The 18,022-nt window shown below is 39.0% G+C and overlaps 1 protein-coding gene and 1 pseudogene across 6 annotated transcripts in view; both read right to left on the bottom strand.

Annotated features, from left to right (window-relative positions):
• Positions 1–11,556, bottom strand: part of GUCY1A1 (guanylate cyclase 1 soluble subunit alpha 1) — a 50,167-nt gene extending 38,611 nt beyond the window's left edge. Inside the window, exons 1-2 of one of the 6 annotated variants that reach the window (XM_045831429.1) lie at positions 11,403–11,556; positions 10,945–11,009 (exon numbers count right to left, since the gene is read on the bottom strand). The gene's annotated coding sequence lies outside the window, so the exon portion shown is untranslated. The other 5 variants (XM_045831432.1, XM_045831428.1, XM_045831430.1 and 2 more) reach the window with 5 other exon arrangements.
• A 4,548-nt stretch (positions 11,557–16,104) lies between these two features.
• Positions 16,105–16,284, bottom strand: LOC123814221 (annotated as a pseudogene).
• Between the last annotated feature and the right edge of the window lie 1,738 nt (positions 16,285–18,022).

Raw genomic sequence — 18,022 nt, 5'->3', positions numbered from 1 at the left:
TAAGGAAGAAAAACAACAGTGAAAGACTTATTTAAAACTTATAAAACTACAGTAATCAAAACATTTAGTATTGGTTTGAAAAGAGTAACAGGTATCAGTGCAAAAGAGTCCAAAAATAGTACAACATTTGTTTGTTCAATTTTTCAACAAATGTATCAAGGCAATTTAATGAGAAAAGAAAGATGTTTCAATAAATGATGTTGAAACACTTGAATATCCATATGGAAAAAATGAACTCTGACCCACACTTCAGTGATACACAAAAACTAATCCCAAGTGGATCACTGATCTAAATACAGAAGTTAAAATTATAAAACATGGAGAAGAAAACATGAGAAAGTCTTTGTCACCTTATATGAGGCAAAAATGTGTAAACTGGGAAAGACAAAGCATAAAACATAAAAGATGATGAACTGAACCTCATCAAAAGTTAAAAATCTTTTGTTTTTCAATAGCCACCACTGAGTAAATAAAAAGACAAATCACACAGTGAGAGGAAACGTTTGCCACACATATCAACAAAGGAATTTAATCCAGAATATATAAAGTCTTGGAGCTAAATAAGAAAACAGGAACGAGGGTGGGGGTGGTGCTGGTGGGAAAGGGGACACAGAGCAGAGGGGAAATAAGTGGAGAAAAATGGGACAACTGCAATAGCATAATCAATAAAATATACTTTTAAAAAACAAAACAAAAGGAGAAAACACAATTAGATTTAAAAATGGGCAAAAACTGACACTTCACTGAAGAAAGTATATGAATAGCCAATAAATAAATCTTTAGATGTTCAATATTATTAGTCATGAGGCAAAAACCATGTCTAAAATTTGAAAGTTTGACAATGCCAAAAGTTAGTGATGATGTGGAATAGCTGGAATTCTCAGACTCTGCTGGAGGGACTGGAAAACAGTTTGGTGGTTTCTTAAAATATTAAACATTTCTTATCACTTAGCTATTCCATTTCTAGGTATTTACCCAAGAAAAAGATAACCAATGTATTTCAACAAAGACATATAAATGTATAAGCTTTATTTGCAATAGCTAAAAAGCAAGAAACTATTGAAATATCTTTCATCATACAATTGAATAAAAATGATGTTGTATAGCCATATATGTAAAGAACTATCATTTGGCAGATGTATGTAACAAAGTAAATAATTATGCTGCATAAATGAGCCCACACAAACAAGGGTAAATATGGTAATTTACTTTTACATAAAATCTGGTTTCTGCAAACACAGTGGCAAGTCCAGAAGGTGGACAGACGATTGTCTGGGGACAGAGGAGGAGGAGGAGGGAACTGACTGGAGAAGGACACAGGAATGTTTAGGTGGGGGGTAGGAATGTTATTCATCTTGATCACGGTGCTGGTTTCACAGAGGTAGTCCTCTGTCATGTCTTATCCAATTGTATATTTTATATATGTGAGGTTTATTGTACATAAGTTATACATTAACCATGTAATTAAAAAACTTAATTGAGGACTCAAAGAAACCTAAAACATCCAGATTCCCAAATGAATAACTAACAGGGAAAGGGAGGTGGGGGAAGTAAAAGAGGGTATAAGGGTAAAAATGGTGACGGAAGGAGACTTGACCTGGGGTGGTGAACACAATACAACATACAGATGATCTATTATAGAATTGTGCACCTGAAACCTATATAATTGTATTAACCAGTATCACCCCAATAAATTCAATAAAAAGGTAAAAAAAAGGCAAAGAAGCAATTGAAAATGCTAAAAAAATGAAAAATATAATAGAAAAAAGTATATAATAAGCCTAATATCTTAAACAAAAAAGAACAAGGTGGCAAATTCCAGTGCAGACAATATGGCTACAACACAGGATTTAAGTAAGAGAATGACTGAGACATGGGGCCCCAGAGTCAGGCGGTAAAGCATGGCTGTCAGATCACCTGCTTGAAGTTATGAACACTGCTCAATTCCTGCGCCACTTCAAACGGCCTTTAACACACGGTATAAAGCAGAAGTTCTTGATACTGAACACTGACCAGCGATCATTTATCAAGGAAAGCTGATGGAAAGAATCATAGCCGGACATGATTTTACAACCTGTAAAACCGACTGTGACTTCACACAGCTACCAGTTTCCGCCAGGCACAGAAACAGATCCAACAGTAAGGTAAAGATAACGAAACCAACTGTACTCAGGTTTGATTCAAATAGAAAATGACGGCCACACAAATGAATACACATGATGTTGTACAGGTGAGGAAAAATGTCCTAACCACCCCTCACCCCCTGAGGGCATTTCTTCATTAGCAATGAATAGGGTGCAAAAGTGTGGAGAAACTGCTCTTTTCAGGACCTTCTCTATTTTCTTTTGACCTCCCTCTTCCTGTTGGCCTGCATGTTGTCGCGTGGTAACTCCTACTTGTATCTACCTTTCTTGTCTATGCCCCACATGCCAGGTCTTTTAGTTTCCCTTTTCTCTTAACTTCAAAAATCTCTGTCCAAGAAACCATGCTCTTAATTGAAGGCAAAAGGTAACATTACAAAAATGACATTTGCTATTGTGCAAACAAGTGGTGGTGCTCTTCTCGGTAAAATAATTATCCCATGGCTTCCAAGAGATTCAACTCACTAGAGATACAATCCAAAGGAATTTTAGGCCATGGGACAAGTGGGAGAGAAACTTCTGTTAGGGGCAGCTTTGCAATATCATTCATTTATGACCTTCCTGCACTCGGCCAAGCTAGCAGGTGAGCTCTAGGTGGTGGCCCAGTCTAAAACTCCAATAGCTTCAAAGGGGTGGGGGAGACAGGGAAAAGGCAGTAGCTTCAGTTGGGATAATTTGCTATCCCACCAAGGTACAAACTTGATCAAGAAATATGAGAGCTTTCCTACATACCACTGCTGAATACTTTTTTTAGTGTAAGGCAACACAAGAGCTTAAGAATATTATTCTGGTTAGTCACCACAGAAAAGAACCAGAAATAAATGTTGTGGCATAATAAATTGTCATTTGGGGTAAAAGTGGACAAAGAGAAGTGTAAATCACAATCAGTGACTGCAAATATCATAAAACATTAAAATACTAGAACAATACTAGCCCTAGGAAGTTTTCACTAGGAAGACTGCCTTTTGCTAATTGCATTTACGAATGTGTAATGCTAATCCAGTCTAAGATTATCTTATTTTAAATCTTGACATATCAAGTATTGATAACGTTATTGTGTTATCCAAATCTCTTCCGTGTTACCTTTGTAAACCCTTCTAAACATTTTAAAACGTTGCTACATTGATTAAACTTCACACTAAAAAATATACAACTCAATGGAACATTGAAATTTCTTTGTTTATTAAAGGAATATGTTTCATTAACTCAATATATGTCACTTATAACAGGGCATAGCTGAATGCAAAATGATTGGAAACTGAGAACAAAAAGTAGCTAACAATTTCAGAGCATACATATAAAATCAGACTAGTAAAATAACAAGTCTCCTCTAATAAAAACACAGTATTTAAGTTACAGGATTTTTCAACCTCAAGAAAAGAAACACTTAATACAAGGTAAGGAGACAAATAATTTCCTAGTTAAATCTAAAAATGCATATCAAACTTTGGATAGTTTGAATTGATTTATGAAGGCCTAATTAAAAGTAATGCATATGGCATATCCTTTCTCCAAGCTCTAAAACCAAAATGGTTCCACATGACCTAATAAAGCAAGTCAGCCTGACACTGTGCTCTTGTTGTAATCTAACCCCTCTTTACCTTCAATCTTTTTATAAATATTCTCCAACATAACCTCACTGCTCCAGGCAGGCCCGTGTCATCTCACACATTTTTACTGAGTGTTTATGATCCATGAGTACTTCTATGAGGTGTCTGTGAACAGAGCGAGAACCAAACAGAAATGGTACCTCCTCGCACAGAGTTCAAGCTAATGGGGAAGTAGACGATTTCAGCCACAACTGTAGAAGGGCATACTAATGTGATAGGGAGTCAAAGGAAAATATGACAAGGTACTCAATTCAGACTTGGAAGATGAGGAAAAGTTTCTGAGAAGTAGAGCCTCATTTCAGATTTAAGGGATGAGTAGGTATGGCCAGCTCCGAAGATCGCAGATCGAGCAAGGGGAAAGGAAATCAAGAAAACGGGAGGGGGCAGTTGTATTTTCCACAAAGGAATACTTCAAAGCTGTGGTTTAACAGACTTGGCATTGCCCTTGTCCTTCCACACCTTGGTTATATATGCACACACATACACACCCACACTCACCTGCTTTCTGTGATGCTCCTTCGTTTCCTCTGTCTGGAATGCTCTACCACTCTTCTCTACATTTAAATCCTACAGGTCCTGTGAAGTTCAACACCCTGGTCCTGTTTTCAAATCTCAACTAAGCACTCCATCTTTTCTACAAGGCTTCCTTCAGTATCTCCATCTTACAGAGCTGTCTCCCTTCTTTCAGGTTTTTTAGAAATTATTTAAACTGCACCACAAGTCTTAAGCTGATTGCTAAGTGCTGACATGTATAAGTCTGAGACTATTTCTGGGCTTTGTTATCTCCACATGCAGACTTTAAATTCCCTCAAGTCAGGGACTGTGTCATAAACTTTGCTTGTATCTGTGTCAGTGACAAGCATAATCCATGGTAAACTTTATTGCAAGAAGTACAAAAAGGTGACTGAACCTCTGAGAAGAGTGTCAAAACACAAAACGAGCTAAGCTTTCAAAAATTACAAGTTGAAAAGAATGTTCCTTTAATTCTTGTTATATTGCTAAAGTGGTGATAATGGCATTTTTATTAGATATACTGAAAGTTTACCAATGAGGGACGAAGAATTTCAAATAGTACAGGCAGAAATACTGTATTCTTCTGTTTCATCCCCCTTCTTCAAGAAAATAATATTCACTGGCAAAAGGAAAACAAACACAAAAATAACACATTTAAAGATCCAAGGTAGACTATGACATTAAATAATCTAAATGAGTTTGAAATGACTAATTTAGAGAAATTGCACTGCAAAGTACTGAAAGCTTTTGTGGACAAGGTAAGTGAAGGGTTAAAATCATCTTTACAGATATCGTAATGAATAGAAAGGTTGATAAAGAACAAAAAATCCAGGCACTGTCTCAGTTTTCAAAATAGAGAAGGTGGATTCTGACAACTCTAGCCTAAGAGCTTTGACATTATTCCAGGCATGATTCCCAGGAGGTTCTTAAACCCGCGGAATGTCAGCACTCAAAATGTGAAGTGTCGTTACCTACAAGCTGGTGTCATTTCCTCTTGGCTTTAATAGTGTTAGCGAATACCTATTCCGCAGAAAGTGGAAACGCATTTCAGCAAGGAATTTGACCAAGGCTGTCACAGTATACTTCTGGGCTACACAAAGGAATGTAAACTCAGAGGAAAGAGAGTTACTTGACTGTATAACTGGTTGAATAGCCTTATAAAGGGGACTAATTCATGGACTCATGAAAAGCAAGAAGGTGCCACAAAAGTCCTTTCAGTTCAGCATTCTACACATTTACTCAGATGAAGATGCTGTGTCCTGATCCAATCCGCTAATGCCTCTCTATGTTGGGAAGAATTGCTAATCTGTATCATAGAATCAGAATCCAAAAATAGTTTGAACTTCTGAAACAATAGGCTAACCAAAGGCAAAGATTAAATTTAATTGCAGTAAGTATTTTTAAAAGTCCCAGATCAGATGTCAAATGTACAATTGGGGAGAAGTGTATTTGCCCAAGATGAAGCAAATGAACACACATAATTAAATAGTATAGTATGGGTGCAAAAAATAAATGGGGAGAGAGCAGATTAAATTTTAGGATGAGTAACTGTAGAGGAGAAAACCCGATACATCTAATGATATTCGTTCATTCCTCTGGGTTCAGCTTGGGAACCACACTTAAGACAACCAGGAGTGCATCCAAAGGAGAAAGGCCCTGCTGATACTAAGACTCCCAAACCATGTCAGTTGAGGATGGGTTGAAGAAATGGAATATTATCATAGGGACTACAAGAGTTGTCATAAATGAGAACATTTTGTGTAGTTATTCTAAGAGTTAAAAATTGGGATATGAATATTTTAGAGACAAATAGTATAGTGCAACATAAGAGTTCTTATGCTAAGAACAGATCAAATAAATACCTATAACATTGGAGATAAATCTTGATAAATAATTTGCCTAAATTAATCTTCATATTCTCTATGAATTTAGAAATAAGCTTATCTGCCAAGGAAGAAAAGAATAAGGATAGTCTGAGTGAACTGGAAAACCTGGAAAAAATGGAACGTGCACTATGGAGATTTTGGTAGGAAGTTATCTAAGGAAGAATAAAATAAATTCCTAGCACTATCAACCATCCCTTAAACTGAACTAGGTAGCAGTGAATCATGTTCTAGTGCAAGAGATTGAGGGTTAGAGCACAGTTGGCACTGCTAAGATGGCTGTGATAAGTACAAAGAGAGAAACATGGGAAAAGTAAGGGTGGCCAAAGAAAAATAATGGAAGACAGTGGTGTCAGGTAATGGCGAGTGACAGGAATCATTGGAAGGATAGGAAGTTGTGATCAGAAAGAGGATATGAGATTCTCAGCTTTTTCAGCTGGGGAAATTCCCACGATGTGAAGGCCCAGGTGGTGAATACTAGTGGATTCCCTAAGGGAAGGGCAGCAGGTTAAGGTCCTGTGAGAGCCGTGTGTGGAGGGTGAATGAAGTACTGAACAATGCCAGCTGACTAAAGTGCAGAAAGAAAAAAATCAACTATTTTAGATTCTTAAGGAAACTGTGATGTTTAGGTCAGCAAGCATTGGTAATGGAGAGAGAATAGATAATGTTAGTGGAGGATGAAAACTTAGAAGAACAAAAGATAATTGGTCAATGATCAACGAAATAACAGTTTACAAGCAGTTCTGAATAAGCTGCAAGCCATATGAGAGAAAACCATAACATGCCAGGGAGGGCCACTGCAAAAACAAATACCATTCTTTAAATTGTATTCTTGAACAGTACAACCTAGAGCATCAAGGCATAAAAAACTTAACTCAGTAATCACAAAGATCACACAATTAAACTTATTAGACACTTACTCTGCGTCAGGCACTGAGTCCAGTGCTGAATATCCTGAGGGAGACTAGAATTTGGTATAAGATACAGACATCTGAACAGGTATTTCTAATGTAATTTAGCAGAGCGAATGGCAATATGTAGGTTAGGTCAGACCTGGAAATCATTTCAGGATTAAGAAGTTTTCCTTGGTCTGCCCAATTTCCTTTTCCCAGGGTGTCCACTCCCCATGCCATTGTCTTCTGTTGGCTTCTTGCTAATTCCCACTGTGGTGAGAAGGAGGAGGTGGTATGTGAGTTAATTAATTTCAGTTGCCTTTAATTTTCCGAAAGGGAGGATTCATTTTAATAAAAGATCATTAATGACCAGAAAACATTCTAGGCAGGTGAAGTTCATAACTATGAGTAGCGAGAATTGCATTTTTATGTTAAGGATGCAGGAAGACCCTCAAGTTTTATAAGCTGGTCTAAAGCTCTTCACTCCTTGCAAATAATTTTATCCATACTTTCTATAAGCCTGAGAACTATAGGAAGATAAAGCCTGTTGGCCTCAAGCCAGAGAAAAGAAAAAATTATGAAATAGGTCAGATACTTTCAAACAATTTGAGAGAAATAGGAGCAACTGTGATTTAGGATAGCGAGGAAATTACTCCAACCTCAATTAAGTCATCTATTTTATGGGCAACTAAATATGCTCATTTAAGACCTAAAAATTTCCAAAACATCTTATTCTATCAGGGCAAGAGAAAGATATCCAAAACAAAACTATTGCACAGGTACCTAATCAACACTTACTGAATAAATCTAGATGGTCTAGAGACTAAGAAGAATTGAAATTATTGGTATTTAGAACAAAAAATAACAGTTTATACAAATATGAAGAGAAGTAATCGATAATAATGTTTAAGAAAAGCTTCTTGGGCAAATATTTATAATTTAAATAATATAAAAATCATTCTCATAAATGTTATAAATCTTAGCAAACAAAAGAAAAGCTAAGAACTTTCTGGAAAATGACATAGAGAAAATATTCAGAATAAATAATTTCCTCCACAATTTTGTCCCATCAATAACATATTTTTGGTATGTTCAAATATTACTTTAAATTTCCATTTCTCTTTACCTGCAGATATTCATTCTTAAGGCTAATTTGATTTTTATTTATTTCTGAAAATGGTGAATTAGAAACTTCATGGGCACACATGTTATTTTAAGCTAACCTGTAAAAAAAATCAGTATTCTTTTCCCTGTACTCACATTAATTGTTGATAAATGCAACCTACAAATGTAACCATAGAATTTAATTTCTTTTGTATGATTTCAGACAAAATTTAAGGTTATACAATATCTTTATTCATTAAAAAATAATGTTAACTCAGCAAATGACAGCTAGTGGGAGGGGGTTAGGGGTGGAGGGATTGAGCAAAAAGGAAAAGGGACCCATGGACATGGACGACAGTGTGGTGACTGCTGGGGAGAGGTGGGTATAAGGGGGCTAAATGATCTGGAAAAATACAATAGAGATTAAATTAAAAAACCATAATGAAAGAATTTTTATTTGAAAAATGTCTATGACAAAACTTTTGACATTTAGTCATAAAATTTTACTGATGTATTCATAACAGAAATAATTAAATTTTAGTTATCACTTCTTTAGTTTTAATACAATATAATATTCACTAAACTAGTTTTTAAAATAATACCTTAAAGCAAGATCATTTAATAAATCACAGGTATAAGAGATATTAATGCTAAGCACTGTGGTTTTCCACATTTCTTTTTTCTTTGGTGTTGCCAGGTATAAGTAAAATATCTTTACATTTCCCTCATTCTGTAAATGACAGCTGTATGAGACCCATTATTTTCCACCAGAACATCTGGAAACAGGGCCTTTAAGGAGCTATCTATATCCACACACTATGAAATACCTGACCAAGGATAAGTACTTCATATTTTTGTTGGATTTTGAAGACAGAATATATTTTCTTTGTCATAAACCATGAAGAGATCTTACAGTACCAGAAGAAAGAGTACAAGTTTCTACTAAATAAATTTCACCTGCCTACATTTCCTATCCCATACATTTAAAATCATACAAGTGAGTCTATTTTATATGAGATGTTTCATTATTGTAACACTACTTAATTATTCTAGAATTTTTCCTACTATTTTATCAGAAGGCTTTATATAGAAAGTCTATTGTTTTGATAAGAAAAAGTGTAGTTTATGCATGTATATTTTAACTTCGTGGTTATTTTTCTACTGAGTCACAGATCTCTTCAGCTACCTGAGAACTCCAGACTGTTTCCCTAAAAGTGCTGCAACTCAGCTGTTTGAATACAATTTCGGGGACTTCATGACCCTTGAAGTCGATCCACAGAAGCAGGTGTTTGGTAACTGAGCAGAGAGCATAGCCTACACAGACAACCTCCACTGAAAAAGTAATAAAGTTCATGTGACTTTTTCACAAATTAAAGTTTGCTTTGGAATTTTAGACATTCATATCACTTTTACATTGTTAATGGTGTAAAAACCGTTACCCAGTAAACCATTACCTGAAATACCACAGTTGCAGAAAAATAATTATATTAGGAAAAGCAACATATCAATTCTATATTATGAATCAAGACATGAAAATCTGTATCTATCATTGTGTTTCAACATCTTATATATGGAACCAGAGGGTTAACGATTTTCCTACTAAGCCCAGTTCTAGAAGTAAACAGACATTTAATGAAATCAGCATCAGAAACCTAACCCTGAAAAATCACTACTATTGTGTTATAAATGAAGCTCTAATTTAATATATATCTCCCGCCCCTACACACACACACACACACACACACACACACACACACACACACACACTCAGAGGGATTTCCATTATGTTGGAAACCCAGGTGCCTTCTGCCAGTTACCATTAAGTGAGATGTACAACCTTCTGGTTTACTTCATAAGATGTAAACGGCGTATCGAGTGCAAAATGAAAGAACAGGCGTGTGAAAAACAAACAAGCAAGAGCAAGACGCACAAAATCTATAGCCCGAAATCACATGACTACGTTGCATCGCAGCCCCTCTCATGACGGTCACAGTGAGGCAGCTCAGCCCATTGAGTACCGGCTCCGGGCACAGGTCCCGCACTCAGCGACCGGGTGACTCCTGCTCGCCGTTTCCCCAGGTGGGACGGAAATTAGACTGCCAAACTGTAATTAGCACACGTACGCGCGCGCGCGCACACACACACACACACACACACACACACACACACACACTTACTCTTTGGTCAAGCCCCTGAGCCCCACTGGAAGTTTCCTGGCTGTTTTCTCTAAGGAATCCTGCAATCCTAGCTGTTTGCTCTCGAGGAGGGCGAATCGCTCACCCACGCCGTAGCAAGCGGGTGGAAGCTGCGGTAAAGCCCAGGCTCGAAGGTCCCAGCGCCCCTTTGTTGCTCCAGCTGTCTCCCTTGCACCGGAGGCCGCGGCGCCGCGCCGGGGCTGGCTGGCTGCTGCTGCCGGGCGCCGGGGCCGTGGGAGAGCAGCGTCCCGGCGCGCCCAGCGCGTTCTCACGGCCCGGCTCCGCGAGCGCTGCCGCTAGCGCGGTCGGCCCGGAGCCCAGCCCGGTCCCTACTCCTCTCTCGGGCGTCGTAGGTCCCCCGGGCCCTCAGCCCGGTCCCCCGGCGCCGTCTCCTTTGCCCCCTTGCTCCTCCCCCGCGTGGGAACCGCGCCCAGGCCACTCGGCGCTGGGCAGCGGGAAGCGCCAGGAAAGCTTCCCCGGAGGGGGGGGGGAGGGGGCGGGGGGGGGCCTGTGGAGGACCGGCCCAGGCCGGGGGCTCGGAGAAATAGCCCCCGCTGTGAGGAGCCCCGACACTCGACACTCGTGCGTATGCTGCGACAACTTACTCGGTGACCTCCCAGATCTCTGGACAGCGTTTCGGATCTACAGCAGCTCCCGGGCGCTCCTTGCACTGTGAATGCAGAAGGGAGTGGAGGTCAGGGGAGGGAGGAGGTGGAAGGGAGCCGGGACCCTGCGGTGGCACCTGCGGGTCTCTGGGCAAATGCACCCACCGCACACGCAGCCGCAGCGCTAATGCTTGGGCCGCAGCGCTCCTACTTGGGTCTACCTGCTCAACAGGCTGGGCGGGACGAGACGTGACTCTCAAACCCGATTCCCGCGCTACTCCGAAGCATTCAGTCCGTTCCGGTAGCGGTTTTCTCCCTGTGTCTACGAGTCGCTCTTTCTCCGATGACCCCAAAAGATCCCTAGCAGTTTCCTTCCCTATAACATTCTACTTCTTTTCAAAACCCGTTGCCTTCCCTGCACCAAAAAACTGAAAAAGAAAGTAGTGGCTACAACGCACCATGGTCACTCAGGGTCCTTTGGCAGCCAGCAGCGGCCCCTTCCCGGCAGGTGTGGGTCGCTTGCGGCGGTTCTCTAGCGGTTGTCCGCCTTTGGCCTTGGGTCTCGCTAGGCGAACGTGTAGAAGTGCACAGAAATCTGCTTGTGCAAAACCAGCTCTGGGCTGAGTCCCACCCACTACGCCGAGACTGGGGCAGGGGAACTGAGTCTTGGCCCCTCCAGCTACCCAATCACCATCCCAGCAGTTACTCGGTGGAAACAGAGATGAGGGGATGGGGACCGGGACAAAAGAGGAAGGAAAAAAGGAGGGAACTCAGGAAAAACTTGGCTTCTTAAAACAAACAAACAAAAAACAAAACAAACAAACCAAAAAAAAACACAAAAAACAAAACCCTCCACTCTTGTCTGATTTGGAAAAATTGTGGTTTATCATGGTTAAAACTTCCAACATTTCTGCTGGGAAGTTGGTGTCTGCATGGATGGTTCTCTTGCTCTGGTTTTCGGGGTGAGCCAGAGTAGAAAGAGCCCATCTACCCTTTGACAAATGCAGTTCTATGGCTGCGGACATTTACAACCTTCCAATAAGATCCTGATTCTGCTTGATTCAGTACATTTAGTTCTGTTTGCCGGGGGTAGGGGGTGGTGTCCGTGTGTGTATTCCAGCGCAGAAAATTAGGTTCTGATATTGTTTTCCAGTCACCTTTCTGACTTTCAGAGTAAAAATTTCATTATGTTTCAGTGTGAATTCACAATTATTCATGATTATTGCATGGTCCTTCTTGAAACCCAGGAACTCTGGGACAGATTGCCCATGGTTATCTCCAATTCTTGTATTTCTCCCCAAACCTACCACATAATCTGGTATCATTTTTGACTCATCACATTTACAAATTCTCTCCCATTTTTGTTGGTTGTGCTCTTCTCATGGCAAACATCAGAATAAGCCCCCTCCCAAAGACATTTAAATAAGAAACAAGGCATTTAAATAAACTTTGCCTTAGTAAAACACAAAAGTTTATAGTTGTAAATATGCATGTTTTGATTCTGCCACTTCTGAAAACTTCTCTTCCTCTACTCCCAACCCATCAACCCATGATAGTCTCTTAGGTCAGTAGGGCTTCTGTCCTCAGGATACTTAGAATTTAAGACCTAGGAAAAAAAGAAAAAAGAAATACCCACTAGCATATAATTGAAAGAGAATCTCATGCTAGATTTTAAAAATAAATTCAATATGAAAGCACAAAAGAAAAGACTTTTTTTGACAGGAGACTTAACTGCATAAGGGACCAGCATTAGAGTTAAGCCTTGAAGGGCTGATCCTACTTGGATAAAGATATAATAGAAGCTTGTTTTTGTTTTGCTTTGCTTTTTCCAGTGAGTGATGACATGGAGGTAGGGAGCAGCGACATGGATATTTAAGAAACAGGATACTGTACCATTTGATAGAAAAATGCAAAGCACATTGGAAAAGTACAGGAAGATAAGGTGTAAAATAAAGATTAGTTGGGTCCAAATGGCCTCATTTGCCTGTCTTCTAGCTGTCATGCACTATAGGCTTGGCTAAAACTTGATTTTTTTTGTTTTTGTTTCCTCTACTGATATTACTCTTGTCAATATTCTTTTCATCCTGGAATGTGATCTGCTAAAGCTGTTAATTTCTGCTTTTACCATCCTCAAATTCTGTAGACCACCCACCTTATAATAAGTATCATATTTAACCTCAGTAATTTCTGCCAGGGGCTACTCACTTTCACCAAGGGTAGACCATCAGCTAGAGACAGTTCTGTATTCTTTGCTCATCCTTTGTCAGTATGGGATGTGCAGAAAGCAACCAATCTAGGGTTAAGTGTGGCTGGAACCACCAAAAGGTGATTGTGAAAGCCATTTATTAATCTGTATATTTGATATGCCCTGAAAAAAATACTGAAAGTATCCCTGGCTGGCATAGCTCAGTGGATTGAGCGTGGGCTGCAAACTAGGCATTGCAGGTTCGATTCCCAGTCAGGGCACATGCCTGGGTTGCAGGCCTTGACCCCCAGCAACTGCACATTGATGTTTCTCTCTCTCTCTCTCTCTCTCTCTCTCTCTTTCTCCTTCCCTTTCCTCTCTAAAAATAAATAAATAAAATCTTTAAAAAAATACTGAAAGTACTTTTGCATAAGGAAAGTAGTGTTTTGCACTAGAGAAGTAATCTCTGCAGCCTAAGTACTTATCAGTGAACATGGGTCATAGTAGGGATTCAGTAAAATGACTGTTGAGTGGATAAATGAATACCTAAATATGTCATCATCTTCCATGTCCATTCTTGTGGCTTACAGGTGACGTATAGGTTAAAACTTACCTCCACTTTATTGAGAATAGGATAGTTGTCATGCCAACTTGACAAAAATGTTAACAAGGACAAGTATTTGGTTGAAAGAAATCCTGGGTAAATTTGTCCACTCAGGCAGAAAAGTTGCTTTATTATCCCCGTACTCATGACAACAGTACAGAAAGATTTTAATGTGTATTCCTTTCACACTTGCAAAAACATAGGAAGATAAGGTGGAAAGATCAGTTGGGCCCAGATGGCCTCATTTGCCTGTCCTCTAGTTGTCATGCACTATAGGTTTGGCTAAAACTTGATTTTTTTGCCAACCAGAGATGTAATCTAATCCTCACTACTTAGACTGCGGCCTGTGTATCAGTGGCATCAGCATGACCTGTGATCTTGTCAGGGATATGGAGCATTAGGCCTCAGTCCAAACCTACTGGACCATTTAACAAAATCCTTCCTTGATTCCTATGCATATTAAAGTCGGAGAACCACTGATCTACTATGAACTCATTAAGTATGTGAGGCCTGGGAACAGGTTGTAGAATTATCTTTAATCCTAGGGATTTTTAGAACCCTCATCTCTCTCTTTTTTTTTTTCTGGGATGTTATTGCCATATCAACTCAAATAAATTGAGGACACTAATGGATTCATCTCTACTGGCCTCTTGGTCCAGTTCATAAACCAACACCACAAGTTCATAAACTGGAGGTAATTGAGAGAAAGGGTAAGGGAGTAAGGCAGCAGGAGGGAATAAAGGAGAGCTCCATTGTTTGCTATTATAAAACCCCCTTTTTTATGTCAGGGGCAGAAATTCACTTTATTTTTTTAACAAACCACTGATTGTATTAGTTGTCGAATCAGGATAACTTGTCAAACACAAGAAAAATAAGAAGCATTTCATGATCATTTTCCTCTTTATTACTCTTTTATACTCCTTCTTAAGATAGCTATTTGCTTTCAATTTATTTTAAACACACCTAGTTAGGTAAATTTTATACTGGTAACTTGTAATTATCAGGACCATGTTACCACCCCAAAACATCTGTTTTGGAATGTGAAGTCTTAATTATGAAAAGCAGACCATGTGAGATTGGAATTCCTAAATTTCTAGTTATGGTAGGATATTCATGAAAAAAGCTGGACTTGAAAAGATTCTAATGGTGATAGAAATGAATGGTGTTTGTTAACAGTAAATAGAGCACTGGGGGTAATAATGGCACACAGTCCTTGACCCAAAAATGTCCATGTCCTCATTACCTAATACCTGTAAATATAACATGTCACATGGAACATGGCAAGGGGGAGTTAAATTTGCACATAGAATTAGGATTGTTAATCAACTGACCTTGAGATTGGAAAATTACCCCAGATCACCCATGTGGGCCTATTGCAATCACAAGATTCCTATAAATAAAAGATGGAAACAAGAAAGTCAAGGTCAGAATCAAAGAGAGTCAGAGAGATGCAATGTGGAAAAGAATTAAAGTAATTGCTGGCTTTGAGGATGGAAGGGAGTTATTTCCAAGGAATGCGTGCAGTCTCTAGAAGCCAGATCATCCTAGAAAAATGATTCTCTCTCAGAGCCTTCAGAAAGGAACACAGCTGAACTGAAGTCTGCTACATACAAAAATTATGAATTTGCGTATTTAAAGGAGAAGATTTTTAAGGAAAGTATTGAAGGCTCTGCCTGGTTTCTTCTTGCTGCTTATTGTAAAATGTGAAAAGAAAGAGAGATTGAAGGAAGAACTATTCAGCAAAAAAGAACCAGGGCTTGGTGATTTAGAAAATCCTCAGCTTATTACAAAAGATGCCAGGCCATTGCGATCCAGGTAAACATAGCATCTTTGCACTTTGGTGGCACTGGGAGAGTTTATTGATTTTCATATTTAAAAACATACAACAGATCCCTATATTTTTACTTTATGTGCTAAAGTAAAAGTTATATTGACTCTTTTATTCCTAATATCATTACATAGCACTAGCATTTCATAAATTGTTTATACTTTGAAAGAAGACCAAACTCATATCCTATAGATCTCAATATATTTAATGATGCTTTTAAAATATCTCCTTATTGAAATAACTTACAATTCAATTGACTTTAAGAAATTGAAAAGAAAATATATGGTGGAGACAATGACATAAAAAGTCCCTGAGATGAATGGGTTAATGGATACTGTAAAATAAGCGTTTGTGAAATTTGTTCAAAGGCATTTATTGAATGGAACTGTGTTTGTTCTATCCAGTTAAAGATACTTCACACGGATAAACCTGGACATGTTTAAAGAGAACCATTTAGCCATACAAAGATACAATGTCTGCAAAAACAAACAAACTAAAAAATAGTCCATAGCTATGGTTAAGGTCTTCAATATCAATATTTCCTTCTCTAGCTCAGTCACCCGCCCCACCCCACCCATGCACAAAACGGACAGAGCAAGCTCGAGTTCCACCTCCCTGCTCCTCAAAGCCATTTAATATATTGTGCTGGAATAGAAGATGCATCACATACTAAACTGATGAGAACAGAAAATACACTTGATCTTAACCAAAAGGCTGAGAGATATTTTCTTTTCTTTTTTTTATTTTAAGAGTACATTTATTAAAGCGGGGGGGCAGTGAAACAAAGAAGGGCTTAGGATAGAAGCAGCAGCAGAAGAGAGCCTAGGTGGGGACACTTCGGCTCTCTAGAAATGTTAGAGGAAGGAATGAATCTATGCAGGCTACTCGAGAAACAGTCTATGTGAGAAATAGAAGTCACAGTGACCGAAGTGAGCCAGAGTGGGGCCACTGGTCTTGGCTCACTGAAAAGTCGGAGAAAGGTGGGCCTTGGAGACAGGTTCAGGGGGCAAGCCCAGGATGAGCTGCCACTGCCCACTGCGCCCCTGGTTGCCAGTCTCATGGAAACCCTTAGAGTTTAGGAGATGCACTCCTGAGAGGGAGGAGTGGCACGGGTGTGTTCTTGGGAGGGAAAGTGTACTCCATGTCTTTGACTTCAGCATTTTTTAAATAGAAAAACTAACACTAGCTGTCAACAAATACATTATTTAGACTATTCATAACAGCCCCAAATCAGAAACAATTCAAATGCCCAGCAACAGGTGAGTGGATGAACACATTGTGGTGCATGCATACGATGGAGTGCTACTCAGCCGTAGGAAAGAAGGACCTACTAAAAACAAAGGAACATGGATGAATCTCAAAAACATGCTGAGGAAAAATAAAATAAAATAAACGAGTACATACTGCATGATTCCATCTATATGAAATTCTAGAAAGAATAAAACTAATCTGTAATAGCAAAGGACAGATTAGTAGTTGCTTGGAGCTGGGATGGGAAGTTGCCTGCAAGGAGGCACAGGGACTCTCTGGGTTACAGAAATGTTCTAATTTATGACTGGAGTGGTGGTCATGAGGGTGTATACATTTATCAAAATTCAGGGAACTGCACATTTAAAATTAGTATATCTTATTTTATGTACATTTATCTCAATCAAGTTGTTTTAAAATGAGAGTTGAAGTCATAACAACACCCCAGCTTATTAGAAGGACAAATGAATTTTTCTGAGATTTTACATTTTAAATGTCAAAAAATGAATCATAATTGTTTACATTGTTTATTTTGTTCCAGACACTGTTCTAAACACCATGTAGGTTGTGCACTTGCTTCCCCCAGCAAACACTATTATTGTATCTGCTTAACATATGAGAAAATTGAGGTATATGGAGATCGAATAACTTTCCCAATATCACACAGCTAGCAGGACTCAAGCTCGAGCTGGCTGGTTCATCACCCTAGGATATGAATCACTCTGGTCATTCTGCAAAGAGCTTATTAACTATGCGAAACAAAAAGTCCCTGTTTAGACTTATTAAATCAAACTCTTTAGGTACTGGTAAGTCCCAGGAACCTGCATTTTAACCAGCATCTGTAAATCACTTTGATGGCTGAGGATCATACTCAGAAACACTAAATATTTCAAGGTAGTAAAATTGTCTTATTGAGGAACTCCTTGGGCAGGTACCCATTCCTGATACCATTATATAACAGGCTTGGGTTTTCACCTTGAACTTCCAACTATTTATATATTCTCTTAATCTCTTTGCTTGATATTAGTTTGAGCTACCAATGGAAAACCTGAGTTTCAACAGCTTTACTTCCTAATACAATGGTTAATCAAATGGGGTAGTGTGTATCTATTTAATAAAAGAGAGAAAGAGGGAGGGAGAATAAAGGGAAGAAGGAAGGAGGGATGAGAGGATGGTAGGGAGGGAAAGAAGGAAGATGGAAGATTACTGAACC

Source organism: Phyllostomus hastatus, unplaced genomic scaffold, assembly GCF_019186645.2.
Source record: "Phyllostomus hastatus isolate PE091 unplaced genomic scaffold, TTU_PhHast_1.1 phas_contig_159, whole genome shotgun sequence".
Classification (NCBI taxonomy): Eukaryota; Metazoa; Chordata; class Mammalia; order Chiroptera; family Phyllostomidae; genus Phyllostomus; species Phyllostomus hastatus.
Note: the sequence above shows the minus strand (reverse complement) of the source record. Positions and strands in the feature narration are given on the sequence as shown.